Below are 13722 nucleotides of genomic sequence, written 5' to 3'. Positions count from 1 at the left end.
GAACCTACCAGCATTTGCATCATAGAATTACCCGAATGAGAAGAGATTAAGGGATTAAAAATCTAGTTGAAAAAATAATGATGAAAACTTCCCTAACCTGGCAGAGGAAATAGACACACAAGTCGAGAAATTGCAGAGTTCCAAACAAGATGAACCCAATGAAAACCACACTGAGACATATCATTATTAAAATGCCAAAGGTTAAAGACAAATAGAGAATCCTAAAAGCAGCAATATAAAAGTAGTTACCTACCAGGAAGCTCCTGTAAGACTGTCAGCTGATTTCTCAACAGAAACTTTGCAGGTCAGAAGAGAATGGCTCAAAATATTCAAAGTGATGAAAGCAAGGACCTACAACCAAGATTACTCTACATAGCAAAGCTATCATTTAGAATCAAAGGACAGATAGAGCCTTCCAGACAAGAAAAAAACCACAGGAGTTTGTCACCAAGCCAGTATTATAAAACAATGTTAAAGGATTTTCTTTAAGATGAAGAAAAAAAGATTTAAAAATATTAATAATAAAATGGTATTAAATATCTGTCAACAATGACTTTAAATGCAAACGGATTAAATGCTCCAATCAAAAGACATATAGTAGTTGAATATAACTAACCAAGACCATTATATATGCTGTCTACAAGGGAGTCACATTAGATCAAAAGATACACACAGACTGAAAATAAAAGGATTTGTAATACTTCAACCCGCTAGAAACTACTGGTGTCATGTGGATAAAACTTACTCAAGACACAAACTGATGTCAAGAGGAAGAGGGGGAGGCCTGACAAGGGAGGCAAAGAAGAACTCCTGAATTTCCTTCTCCTTTAGCTTTTATTGATCAGAAGCAGAACAGAGGTAACAGGATTACAAGGGAGAGAGGCCAGGTGATAAAGGGCCATTTTGCTGACATGGAGAAAGGGCTAATTTGGTCAGTACATTCTTTTATTTTGCTAATTAATAAGCACAAAGGAAGGGGCAATCTAGAACCTCTAAGCTAATTTTCTAAAGCCCATTCACATACATTCCTTTGTGCCTGCACAAAGGTCACTCACTCACACAGTTTCTTGGTGTTTGCATCCAAGAGACATTCACTCAGGGCTTTTTTTTTTTTTTTTTTTTTTTTGTATTTTTCCGAAGCCAGAAACGGGGAGGCAGTCAGACAGACTCCCGCATGCACCTCACCAGGATCCACCTGGCACGCCCACCAGGGGGTGATGCTCTGCCCATCTTGGGGTGTCGCTCTGCTGCAATCAGAGCCATTCTAGTACCTGAGGCAGAGGCCACAGAGCCATCCTCAGCACCTGGGCCAACTTTGCTCCAATGGAACCTTGGCTGCGGGAGGGGAAGAGAGACAGAGAGGAAGGAGAGGGGGAGGGGTGGAGAAGCAGATGTGGCCTGGCCGGGAATCAAACCCGGGACTCCTGCATGCCAGGCCAACTCTCTACCACTGAGCCAACCGGCCAGGGCCCACTCAGGGCTTTTAATTAAAGTTCTCCAATCCAAGTCATAGAGAGTTCAAGTTTAGATAGGAGATTCCCTACAAGGATAGAAAAGATATTTCATGAAAATGGAAACAAACAAACAAAAGCTGGGCTAGCAAGACTTACACCAGACAAAATATACTTTCAAACAAAGGCTATATATAATGAGACAAAAAGGACCCAACAATTCTACTTCTGGTTATTTATCAGAAGAAACCCAAAACGCTAAATTGAAAAAACATATGCATTCATGTGTTTATTGCAGCTTTATTTACAATAGTCAAGATGTGAAAGCAACCTAAGTATCTATCAATAGATGAGTGGATAAAGAAGTGGTACATATATACGGTGGAATATTACTCAGCAGTAAAAAAAGAATGGATCTTGCCATGTGCAACACATGGATGGACCTGGAAGGTATTATAGTGAGTGAAATAATTCAGACAGAAAAAGACAAATGCCATAGATTGTACTTATATGTGGAATCTAAAAACAAAATAAGCAAATAAACAGAACAGAAAACACTCATAGAGAACATTGTGACAATTGCCAGATGGGAGGGGCATTAAGAGACTGGGTCAAAAGGTTAAGAGATTAAGAAATACAAATTGGTAGTTGCAGAATAGTCATGGGGATGTAAAGTACATCATAGGAAATATAATCAATAATATTGTAATAATTATGTATGGTGTCAGATAGGTACTAGATTTATCAGGGTGATTGCTTTGTAAGTTATATAAATGTTTAATCACTGGGTTGTATACTCAAAACTAATATAATACAGTGTGGCTGTAAAGTCATGGTGCACTTTTGACCAGTCACAGGAAAGCAACAAAAGATGATATAAATGTGAAATCTGCACCAAATAAAAGGAAAACCCTTCCAGTTTCTGTAGGATGATGTGGCAGCATGTGCGCATGTGCAGATGATGACGTAACACCATGTATACAGCGGAGCAGCCCACGGCCATGCCAGTTGAGATGTGGACGGTACAGAGGAAAGTTCAGTATGTTCTGTGGCTCACTAAATTAGAATCCGTGACCAAAGTGCAATGTGAATATTGGCGCATTTATAACGAAGCGCCACCCTATAGGAATAACATTACTTGGTAGGATAAGCAGTTGAAGGAAACCGGCAGTTTGGTGGAGAAACCCCGTTCTGGTAGGCTATCAGTCAGTAACGCATCTGTAGAAGCTATATGGGATAGCTACCTAAGGGGCCCTAAAAAATCAGTGCATGAGCCCACATCGAACTGCACTGAATAGGTATGAAACTGGGAGAGTTTTCCTTTTATTTGGTGCAGATTTCACGTTTCTATCATCTTTTGTTGCTTTTCTGTGACCAGTCAAAAGTGCACCATGACTTTACGGACACACTATATTGTACATCAAATGAAGTTAAAAAATAAAAATTTCTAAAAAAAAGACCTGTCCAGCTTGTAAGCACTGCTAATAAAACCATCACCAGCCCATCCTCCATGGAGATAGTGGTGAGAGTTGAGTTACCCAAGAGGATAGAGCTATGATGTACAGAAAATTAGCCAGCACAGTAGAAGATATATTCTAGTTTTGGGTCTGATAAGTCTGGGTTTGAGTGTGCCTCTTTCTGATCATGAGATCTTGAACAAATTCATTTCAGCTTACTGAAACTCAGCTTCTTTATTTCTAAAATGAGGGAGAAGAAAGGGAATAGCCCCTTCCTTGAAGGATGGCTGTAGGGTTCAAAATAAAACATGCAACATATCTGGCTCAGAGTAGGGGTTTCAGAACCAGTAAGTATTATGTAACAGCAGCTGGTTTGACTCTGTAGTCAAATAATGTAAAGTTTTCTGATAACCAGAATAGGCCAAGACATGACCCAAAGCTAGGAGCAGAGGAGGACAAGGGTGGGTGTCAGATGATCATAAAGTAAGGATAGACCCTGCTGGACAGATATCATTTCAGCTATCTATACAAGGTATAGCCCCAAGCACAGGTGGATATTTAATAAATTTCTAGTCTGTTATTCCATATTATGTCAGTAGAGATGTAATTTAATAATCCAGACTCCTGGCTTCCTTCCAGTACCTGTATAATAAAATGCCATTTTTATGCAAAAATAAATGTAAAATTAATTGGCATCCATAAAAAACAGTTTTATGGCTCAATAATAAGATAAATAGCTCATTTACAAAATGGTTACAAAATTTCAATACACTCAAAAAGATATGCAAATGGTCAGTAATTACATTTAAAAAAATCTCATCATCTTTAGTGATCAGGGAATTGTAAATTAAAACCATAATCAGATATTATGAGATGACCTCTAGAATAGCTAAATTTTTAAAAACTAAAATATCAAGTATTGGTGAGGATGTGGGGCAACTCCAGTTTTCCTACACTGTTTATGAGAATATAAAATGTCACAGTCACTTTGGAAAACAGTATAACAGAATCTTATAAAGTTCATATAGTTATGATATAATCTCACATTCTCACTTGTAGGTATTTGTCCAAGTGAAGTGGAAATACATATTCACGAAAAACTTGTATGTATGTGTTCATAGCAGCATTATTCATAATAGCCCTAAAATGAAAACAACTGCTGAATGGATAAAAATAATCTGTGGTGCTATATAAAAGTATTTGACAATAAAAAAGAATGAAATATTAATATATACAACAACATATGAATCTAAACTATATTATACTAAGTGGAAAAAGTCACACAAAGCTACATATTGTATGGTTTCATTTATACGAAATCCTAGAATGAGCAAAACTATAATGACAGAAAGCAGAGCAGAGGTCGCTTGGAGCTGTGGGTTGGGGACAGGAACCAACAACAGAACTTTTTGGGTCAATACTCAGTATGTTGATGAAAATGGTAGTGATTACATGGCTGATGTATTTTTCAAAAACCATCAAACATTACAGTTACAAAGGGTAAATTTTATTGTATGTATATCACACCTTAATAGGACTGAAAAAAAAATCATCTCTGGCTTCAGATAGACAATTTTTTAAAAAAGAAAGAAACAATAGCACCGAGGTTACTACACTTCAAAATCAGTGCATGTTAACGTTACAGGTTGTCCAAGAAATAGATGACACAATGGGATTAAACATGCAGAGATTTTATTAGGAAAAGTGTCTGCCTGAAAGGAAAGTGGGAAAAGCCAGCGTGGCTGGAAGCTGTCAGACCCAGATGCAAAGGCACAGTCAGGTGCCCAGTAAGTATTTACTGAAGAAATTAGGAGTTTCTTCCAGAATTAGAAGTCAGGGATTGAAAATAAAGTTATATTCACATAATTTCTTACAGATATTAAAGAATTTTAGAGAAGAAAAAAATCTTAGGTATAAACTAATCCTGGCCCCAGCTGTGAGAGTCAAGGGCTTGATGGGGAGATGGGCTTCACAGGATCTCTGCTGGGGACTGGACTGGAGTAGGCAGCTCATTTACTTGGGTGGCCAGAAGCAGACAAATGCAAGGAAGGTGAGTGGAGAGTGTAGGTGAGAAGAAATGCCAAGTCAAAACAGCTTGATGCATCTAGTGTGAGGGGTTATAAATAAGAGATGAGTCAAGTAATCAGCAGCCCAGATAATCAGACAAAAAGAAGTGTGAGGTAGACTGAAACAAAGCAATTGTGTAAATCTCAGGTGATGAATAAGGCAAGGGTCTTTTCTTTTTTAAGACAGTTTTATGGCACAGAGATAGGCCAGCTGGCCTCATGCTCCTGGTGAAGCCTAGAAAAATGAAAGAGATGCTCAATTCCATATGATAGTCACCCTTTGGATAGCTGGTGGGAGAGGTAGTTACAACGTCAGTTTTATTAAAGACTGGCCAGTGGGAACTGTAATCAAGTCTATAAAATGTGTTTAGAATAATTGTGTGCTGTGAGCATGTATTTGAAGACTTCCAAGGGCTGCTCTGAGTAATGCATTTCAAGGTGAGAGCAAAGTCAAAGATGAGAGAAAGAAAAGCAGTATAACCTTGAAGGGTTGGCACAGAACACAGAGGTGAAAGATTAAACCTTAAAACCATTTTTATAATATTGATTTGGTGCATTGGAGAGTAGAGCATTAATGGTATCTCAAGGGATAATGGTGCATCCATCAAATTAAGAATTTAGCCTTAGCTGGTTAGCTCAGTTGGTTAGAGTATCATCCTAATATGCCAAACTGGTATTTTTTTTGTTGTTGTTGTATTTTTCCGAAGCTGGAAACAGGGAGGCAGTCAGACAGACTCCCGCATGTGCCCGACCGGGATCCACCTGGCATGCCCAACAGGGGGCGGTGCTCTGCCCACCTTGGGGCGTTGCTCTGTTGCATCCAGAGCCATTCTAATGCCTGAGGCAGAGGCCACAGAGCCATCCTCAGCGCCCGGGCCAACTTTGCTCCAATGGAGCCTTGGCTGCAGGAGGGGAAGAGAGAGACAGAGAGGAAGGAGAGGGGGAGGGGTGGAGAAGCAGATGAGTGCTTCTCCTGTGTGCCCTGGCCAGAAATCGAACCCGGGACTCCTGCATGCCAGGCTGATGCTCTACCACTGAGCAAACCGGCCAGGGCTTCTTCTTTTTTTTTTTTTTTTAAAGATTTTATTTATTCAATTTTCAGAGAGGAGAAAGAAAGAGAGAGAGAGAGAGAGAGAGAGAGAGAGAGAGAGAGAAAGGGGAGGAGCAGGAAGCATCAACTCCCATATGTGCCTTGACCAGGCAAGCCCAGGGTATCAAACAGGCAACCTCAGCATTCCAGGTCGACGCTTTATCCCACTGCGCCACCACAGGTCAGGCCAAACTGGTAAGTTTGATCCCCAGTCAGAGCACATATAAGAAGCAACAAATGTATGCATAAATAAGTGGAACAAAAAAATTTGATGTTTCCCTCTCTCTCCCTTTCCTATTCTCTTTAAAATCAATAAATAAAAATTATATGATATAAAAAATTTAAACATGTTTGGCAATGTTTTCTCATTTTTTATGGTTCTGAAAAATAAAATGCACCTTCTCTCAAGAATTTTCTTTTATTATTGGTCAGATTTTTGCAAATAAGATGATAATGTCTGAAACATAGAGACTGAGTAGAAGAAGGAGAAAACTGGAGGTAGGAGAAATTAAGCAGGACGTTGTTGCTTAAATTCCCATGAGAAATTATGATGGCTTAAAAAAGAGATATAGAAAGTGTTCGTGGGATGGAAAGGAGTGGGTAGCTTGAAGATGTAGATGGAAGGGTGATCAGGACTGGGTGGTTGCTTGGGCAGGAGGAGAAAGGGTCAAGGAGTTCGCAACTATACACAGCTAAGGGGTTTGGGCAGCCTGGTGGGTAGTACATCTCTAGGGCATCTGTGGGATGACACTAGTAGGCAGCTGAATACAAAGGTCTGGAGCTTCTGTTTTCAATGGAAGTCTGCACAATTAGGTCCTCTGTTTGAACACTTTATCCCAAACTCACATCATGGGTACCTGCCCTATCTAACATGTTTGCTATCCCTCCTAATGTTTCTCATCATACTCTGTTCATTTCCTCACAAATACTGTGACATAATTTGCAGAAAGTCTATCATTTTCCATTCTGTCAGAAGGAGATTTACAGGCCTTTCCCCCTTAACACAGTGAATATTATGGTTTTAAAATATTTGTCAATTTAATAAGAAAATACTCATTGATATGCATTTCTGTTTTCTTGTGAGACGAAGAATTTTGAAGTGTTTACTAGGCTTTGCGTAACTTTGCTACCCTCTTTTTGGTAGCTATAACAAAGTCAGTATTTTTTAAGTGATTAAATCATTTTTCTCCAGAAGATTAATATTATTAACCCTACTTATCAAGGTGGATACTATAATGGACAAAATTAGCATATAAAATTTTTATTAATATAAAACATTAACTAAAGAGTTGATCTTTTATGTGTTTTGCAAAGCAAAGAGAAAGCCTAGGAGATAGGAGTTAAGCTGGAGACAGAGAGAATCACTTTCAAGTCACACAGTAAATGGCCAGTAGACCCAAACTCATATCCTTGCAGAAGTATAGATTTTAAAATCCTTTACTCACTTAAGAACTGAGGAAGATTATTTTCTCATCCCATACTTAATGGCAAGGCTTGAAGTTCATCTGAGCATCTATTACCATTTCTTACCTGTGAGCTGTTAATAGTTCAAAGAAAAACTTGTAGTAAAATCTGTCCAACAGCAAAGATTATGTAGCTCTACCTATAGATGTCTGTAGTGATTTGCCCCCATTCAGCACACCCTTCAGTATGGGTTCTTGCTGAATTTCAGAAGCACTTCCTGGAAAGAGTGGACTATAAACTTACATGGTTGTGGGATGGGACAGGGTCAGATGGCTTAAACATGATGCAGTAGGTTTTATTTCTGCTGGGTAGGGTTTATGCTCAGATTTTTCAGTTCCTTGGCTGCTTTGTTTGCCTTGAGTTCTATCCTCTTGACATTAGAAGTGTGTAGGAAAAAGCACTCAGCCAAGAAGCAGCAAATTCATAAATTTACCCAGTGCAGTTGTTTTTAATCCCCCCGCCCCGAGTTCCCAACATATGTTTGAGCAGTCACCACAGGTTTAGGCGGAGCTTACTCTCAGATTTACAGTTTATACTCAAGGACGTTACTCAGATTTGGGGTCTCACCTTTTTCTGTGGCTCGTCACTTTCATATTCTTTTTCCTTCTATCCTAAATTTCCAGTTGTTCTGTCAGCCTTAAATTTCTTTCTCTGTCACTTCAAGCCAGTAATACTGTGGTTTTGGAACTGTGGGGATTGGGTAGTGCCTTCAGGCAAAAAACAACAACAAAATGTTAATTAATGGTCTTTGATTGAAAAATCAGTCCCATAATCATCATATATTATGGGGAGAAATTTTATTAGCAGAAATCTATACTTCAGAATCCTATCTATCTATCCATGACACTTGGTGAGTTCCCCATACTCAGGGATATTGTGTGGGAAGATTATAAAGTAGAAAAGTAGTTGTATTAGTCCATATATTGGTGTAAATAAATGAAATAAAAATAAGTTTATCCTTATAAATCTTCCAAGATAGCAGAGACAGCTAAGCAAAATAATATTTTGAAAGTTCAAAGATCTGAAATTGAATTAAAAAGACCTGAATCTGAATATTCAGAAAAAAATATCTCTAATAGTATACAAGTCTCATCTGTCAAGTCAAAGGCCCCAAGCAGAGAGAAAGCCAACGAGTGTTCCACAGGTAAATGGGAAAGCTAGCACCCGAGGGTTGATGGAGGGTCACAGAGCTGTGATCATCACTGTTGCACATTGGGGCCACATTCAGAGGGGTGGATAAACTTGGAATAGGCATCCAAAGATGGATTGGCTCACCTGGTACTTCTCATGTGTCATGAAGTGCTGCTTTCTCATTCAACGTCCCCACCCGGGGTTATCTAGATCTATTTCTAGTTGCAGGAAGCTTTTCTCTTTTGCCCAGAATGAGGCAGCAAACTTTCTCCCTGTTCCTTCCTTTTTCCTTCCAGTCCAAAGAGTGGCCGGAGGAGAGAGAAGCAATGGAACATTAGAGAGCCACTCTTACTTGCAGTTTTATCCTGCCTAGCCTCCAGGTAAGAGCAAATTGCTGTGAGATATTTAGAAAACATATTAGCAGACTGAAATTCCATTCAGGCACCTTTACCCAGTTTGTTTTGTGCACAATAGCTCAGAAGCCTGTACACAGTTGCAAAGGCTGAGAGGTGGGGTTTATTGAGCTATTCACTTTGCTAGGCTATCCTGATGGGCCCTGCTTGGCTGAATCACAACCTGACCAACACAAAGTATCTTTCAGTTCCTTCAGTATCTTGACCAAACAGCTAACATGCCTCTGCTGAGGATGCTTGGAGACCAACGTCACACTGGCCCTGGTAACCTGCAGCTTGAAATCTCAGAATGTCTTCATCTCTGAGGAGTGAACACTGGCCCACAAACGGAGAAGGGAAAAGGATCTGGACATCCTGGGACCTATTCTTATTCCTCTGCCATGGCTGTTTGCTTTATTCCCTGCATGTGAAGCACTGGAATTCTGTCCCTGTTGTGGTTTTCTCTCCCAGGAGGCTGGGTTTGCATCTCAGTTGTAACTGACATCTTGCAATGACCGTGCTCTTCATAAATGCTCTATTTAAATTATTCAGGATGCTGTAACTTCAAGTGGTTGGTTGTAAAGTTAGAAAAACCTAGGAGAAGCAGAAATTTATCTTTCTAAAGTGAAGTAACAAATTTTTAGTTGCTTTATTTCATATTTTTGAATAAACACCTGTGTTAGAGCTATTTTTTGCAATGAACTTACTGACAAAGTTCTCTAAACCAGCTTATTTTTGTTAGTAAACTTACGTGCACATTACTTTATTGACATTAATATATTGTGCCTTACATTTGCTTATAAATATACATTCTTCAGTATCTGAGACATTTTAAGATAATTAACCAACAATATTTTTAAATTGGTCTAACTAGTTGGTTTACACCACTAACATTAAATGAACTATTTGCCTGAATTTTCCATCTTCCAAATGGTGATGTTTGCATCATATTCACACAGCTTTAGAGCTTCCTGATTTATCAGCTTATGGTCTTCACTCAACTTCAGTGCCTGTGAGGCCAGGTACTGTCATAGTCCCAGGGCTTTGCTTTGCATAAACATAAAATCTTTGCTGTCAGGAACTTGAGACCAATCAATGATAGGTAAGTAAATGAGCAAATTAGAAAAGAAAATGTCAAATAATGGTAAGTGCTTCAGGAAAAATAAAGTGATATACTGGACAGTTCATAGTAGGCTAATTCAGGAATTTGGCTATGTGAAGACCAGTGGGAGCAGAATTCCAGACAAGTAAACAGATGGAACCACGTTCCTGGGGAGGCAAGTGGAAAAAGTGGCTGTATCAAGCCTCCAGGGGAGGTCCAGTGGTCTCATTCATTTGTTCATTCATTCATTCATTCATTCATTCATTCATTCATTCATTCATTCAACCAAAGAGCAATAAAAAGGTCCCAGCTCCTGTCCTGGAGTCTGACTTATCTCTGAAAACTTAGGACTCACTATTTTCTAACTCATAGCTTTTGGCCATAAATGCCTGGAGTCATACCCCTTCTCCATCTATGGTCCTTCCAGTTTCTCAGTAGAAATCTCTATATAATTAAGGCTTTCTTGGCTCAGTTGCTGTGCATCTTTTTCCTTGCTTTTCAAGAAACTCCCTGTTCTCACACTTGAATGCCTGGCACCGGTTGGCTGTCAGGTTCATTTCCTGGATTCTCAGTCAGGCTCTCCATTTAACTTTCTAACTCCTTCCTCATAAAGCTCTTACTGCCAGTTCCATTTACTTTGACATAGGTTATGGTAAAACACTGAAAGAGAAACAGATTAAAAGCACTGACCTTCAGAATTGGGGAGCAGTTGGCATTGTCCTTAGAGAGACATGTGGCTTCTATGGCAGGGGCCTCTGGTGCTCTGCACAGAGACAGGGAGGCATCAGAAAGCCCTCTCCAAGGGCTTCCAGTTGCACAATAGCCTTTAGTTGCTCACTGCCAAGACTACATTTCTAAAAATTTTGCAAATAAAGCACCATACCTCTTCTAATAGTTCTTGAAGAGCTGCAAGATATATTCTTTAGCCAGCACAGAATCTGAGATTTCTTACTTTGTCTTGATTGTTTCTTCTCTAGAAAACTTGATGAAAAAAAGATGCACTTGTTTTTCAGGGCCCCTGAAATGTGAGCAGGCCCTGTCTTCCAGGTATTTCTGGGGTCCATTCACTTCATTCCATACGCCGCCTGAGTTTACTGTTGCTTCTCACCTGGACCACTGCACTAGACTCAAAACTCACCTCTGTTCACTTCATCATTCTGCACTCAGTAGAGAGTCCTACTCAAAATGCAAGTCTGATTTTGCCCTGGCCATGCTTAAAACCTTTCAATGTTGCTGCTTTGCTCTATGATAAAGATAAAACAAAAACTCCTGAATGCTCTGGCCTGCCCACCTCCCTGGCCACCTTTCCAGACCTGTCTCCTTGCTGTGCCATCCTGGTAGTGGTGAGATTCAGCTGGTTCACACCAGTTTGGCAAAACTGATAATCAATATTTTGTTGAGTTCAGTGAACCAGTTGTTAAAATGACACTTGTAATTAGGGTTCTTTCTAAGGTGGTGCCTGGGCAGCTGCCCAATGTAGAAATCACAAATTTACATTCCTTATTCTTTTTTAATGCTCATCTGCACAACAGCATATTCTAAGCACTCATAGTAATGTTCATTCTGTCCGTAGATAAAAAAAAAATTACAAGTGAGGATGCCAATCAAGAAGCAATATGGAAATATCTTAAATAATAGTTTTATTGTTTTTTGCCAGGTATTATTTAATATTTTCATAAATATTTTAAAGCTCTTTTAACATAATCTAGTTTTGTGTACCTCTTTTATTCTTACTTAAGTATTAAATGTGTGAAATAATAAACTACCTTTAGGTGTATCTTTTTTTTTTTTTTTTTTTAAAGACTTTATTTATTTATTCATTTTAGAGAGGAGAGAGAGAGAGAGAGAGAGAGAGAGAGAGAAAGAGAGAGAGAAGGGAGGAGCAGGAAGCATCAACTCCCATATGTGCCTTGACCAGGCAAGCCCAGGGTTTTGAAGCAGCGACCTCAGCGTTCCAGGTCGATGCTTTATTCACTGCGCCACCACACTTCAGGTATATCTCTTTTTATTCTTAAAATGGTCATTAGGGAAGAGAATCAGTTGTTAAATTATTTGAATCCCACCACTGCACCCTGGGTAATTTACTCAACATCAGTGGGCCGCAGTTGAGAATGATGCCTATCAGCAAGGAAGATAATCTGTGCGGCCCAGCAAGCATTTTGGGAGGCACAGGTGAAACAAAGAGGAGCACTGAAGACAGAAGATCATTGCTGAGCTGCTTCAGCTTCTCTCTTTATACAGAACTAAGAAGCCATTCCTGCTGGGGCTGAGGACCCAGCTCATGTGGAATAGCTCTGGCTCACACCTCTGATTTCACCAGCTGAATCACCAGGGCCTCAAGGTTTTGAAAAAGGTGGGCCAGGTTGAAGACAGCGTGGAGGAGTGGGCACCTGCCTAGTGACAGCCATGGTACATCAGGCTGCTGCATATTACCTAGCTCCCCAGGGCTTCCTGCCCCCTGGTTGCCAAGGAGGACCCCTCCAGCATCATCCTCTCCTTTGAGGCCAAGCAGGCATCTTGGTACCACAGAGTCATTTATTATTTCTTGCCATGTTGGACAGCCTTGAAATGTTGATTAATTGCTAGGCAGTCATGTATTAGTTTCAAAGAGGCAGAGACTGAGCTACTCATCAAGAATAAGCTCTACAGTGTTGGGTAGACAAGTTTCCTTTGGCATCCTGCAGCCTCTTAGTCACTCTTAGTTTCCCCTTTTCAGCTTATGTCCTGGGTTATAGCCAACCTAACTCTCCTGCTTAAAATGGCAATGGTTAACCAGGGCCCTGGTGAGGCCTGACCTGCCAAAGGACAGCACTGACACAGCTATCCTGGCGCTGCCCATGGCCCTGAGGGAAATGTGCCTCAAGGCCACAGGACCATGTACACCAGGGGTCCCCAAACTATGGTCCGCGGGCCACATGCGGCCCCCTGAGGCCATTTATCCGGCCCCCACCGCACTTCTGGAAGGGGCACCTGTTTCATTGGTGGTCAGTGAGAGGAGCATAGTTCCCATTGAAATACTGGTCAGTTTGTTGATTTAAATTTACTTGTTCTTTATTTTAAATATTGTATTTGTTCCCGTTTTGTTTTTTTACTTAAAAATAAGATATGTGCAGTGTGCATAGGGATTTGTTCATAGTTTTTTTTATACTCCGGCCCTCCAACGGTCTGAGGGACAGAGAACTGGCCCCCTATGTAAAAAGTTTGGGGACCCCTGATGTAGACGCTGACCCTGGAGTGCCAGCTGCAGGATCTCACTAGCACAATCTCGTGCACTAAGTGCAAATTTCTTGCTTGTCTTAAAAAGAAAAAACCTCCAGCACTTTCTGCTTACCAGACATGATACTAAGCACTTTATGCATAATAATTGATCTTTACCACAAATCTGTAGAAACAATTATGACTCTTACTTTATGGATGGGAAATGGACACTGAGAGTTTAAGTGATTTCTCAAAGTCAAACTCTAGAGCCCACACTTAGAATTTAGCCACCATGCTACATGGCCTTATAGGCCTTCAGTAATCAGACTCCCTGACCACAGATACTGACCAAGTAAATAAATGTAAACTAT

At 40.1% G+C, this 13722-nt stretch overlaps 1 long non-coding RNA gene across 1 annotated transcript in view; it reads left to right on the top strand.

Annotated features, from left to right (window-relative positions):
* LOC136335764 (uncharacterized) overlaps positions 1 to 9717 on the top strand; it is an 85890-nt gene extending 76173 nt beyond the window's left edge. Inside the window, exons 4-5 of the long non-coding RNA XR_010731306.1 lie at positions 8956 to 9039; positions 9261 to 9717. This is a non-coding gene — a long non-coding RNA (uncharacterized lncRNA). The remainder of the gene's footprint in view (positions 1 to 8955; positions 9040 to 9260) is intronic.
* The last annotated feature ends 4005 nt before the right edge of the window (positions 9718 to 13722 follow it).

This window comes from Saccopteryx bilineata, chromosome 4 (genome assembly GCF_036850765.1).
Source record: "Saccopteryx bilineata isolate mSacBil1 chromosome 4, mSacBil1_pri_phased_curated, whole genome shotgun sequence".
NCBI classification, from domain to species: Eukaryota; Metazoa; Chordata; class Mammalia; order Chiroptera; family Emballonuridae; genus Saccopteryx; species Saccopteryx bilineata.
Note: the sequence above shows the minus strand (reverse complement) of the source record. Positions and strands in the feature narration are given on the sequence as shown.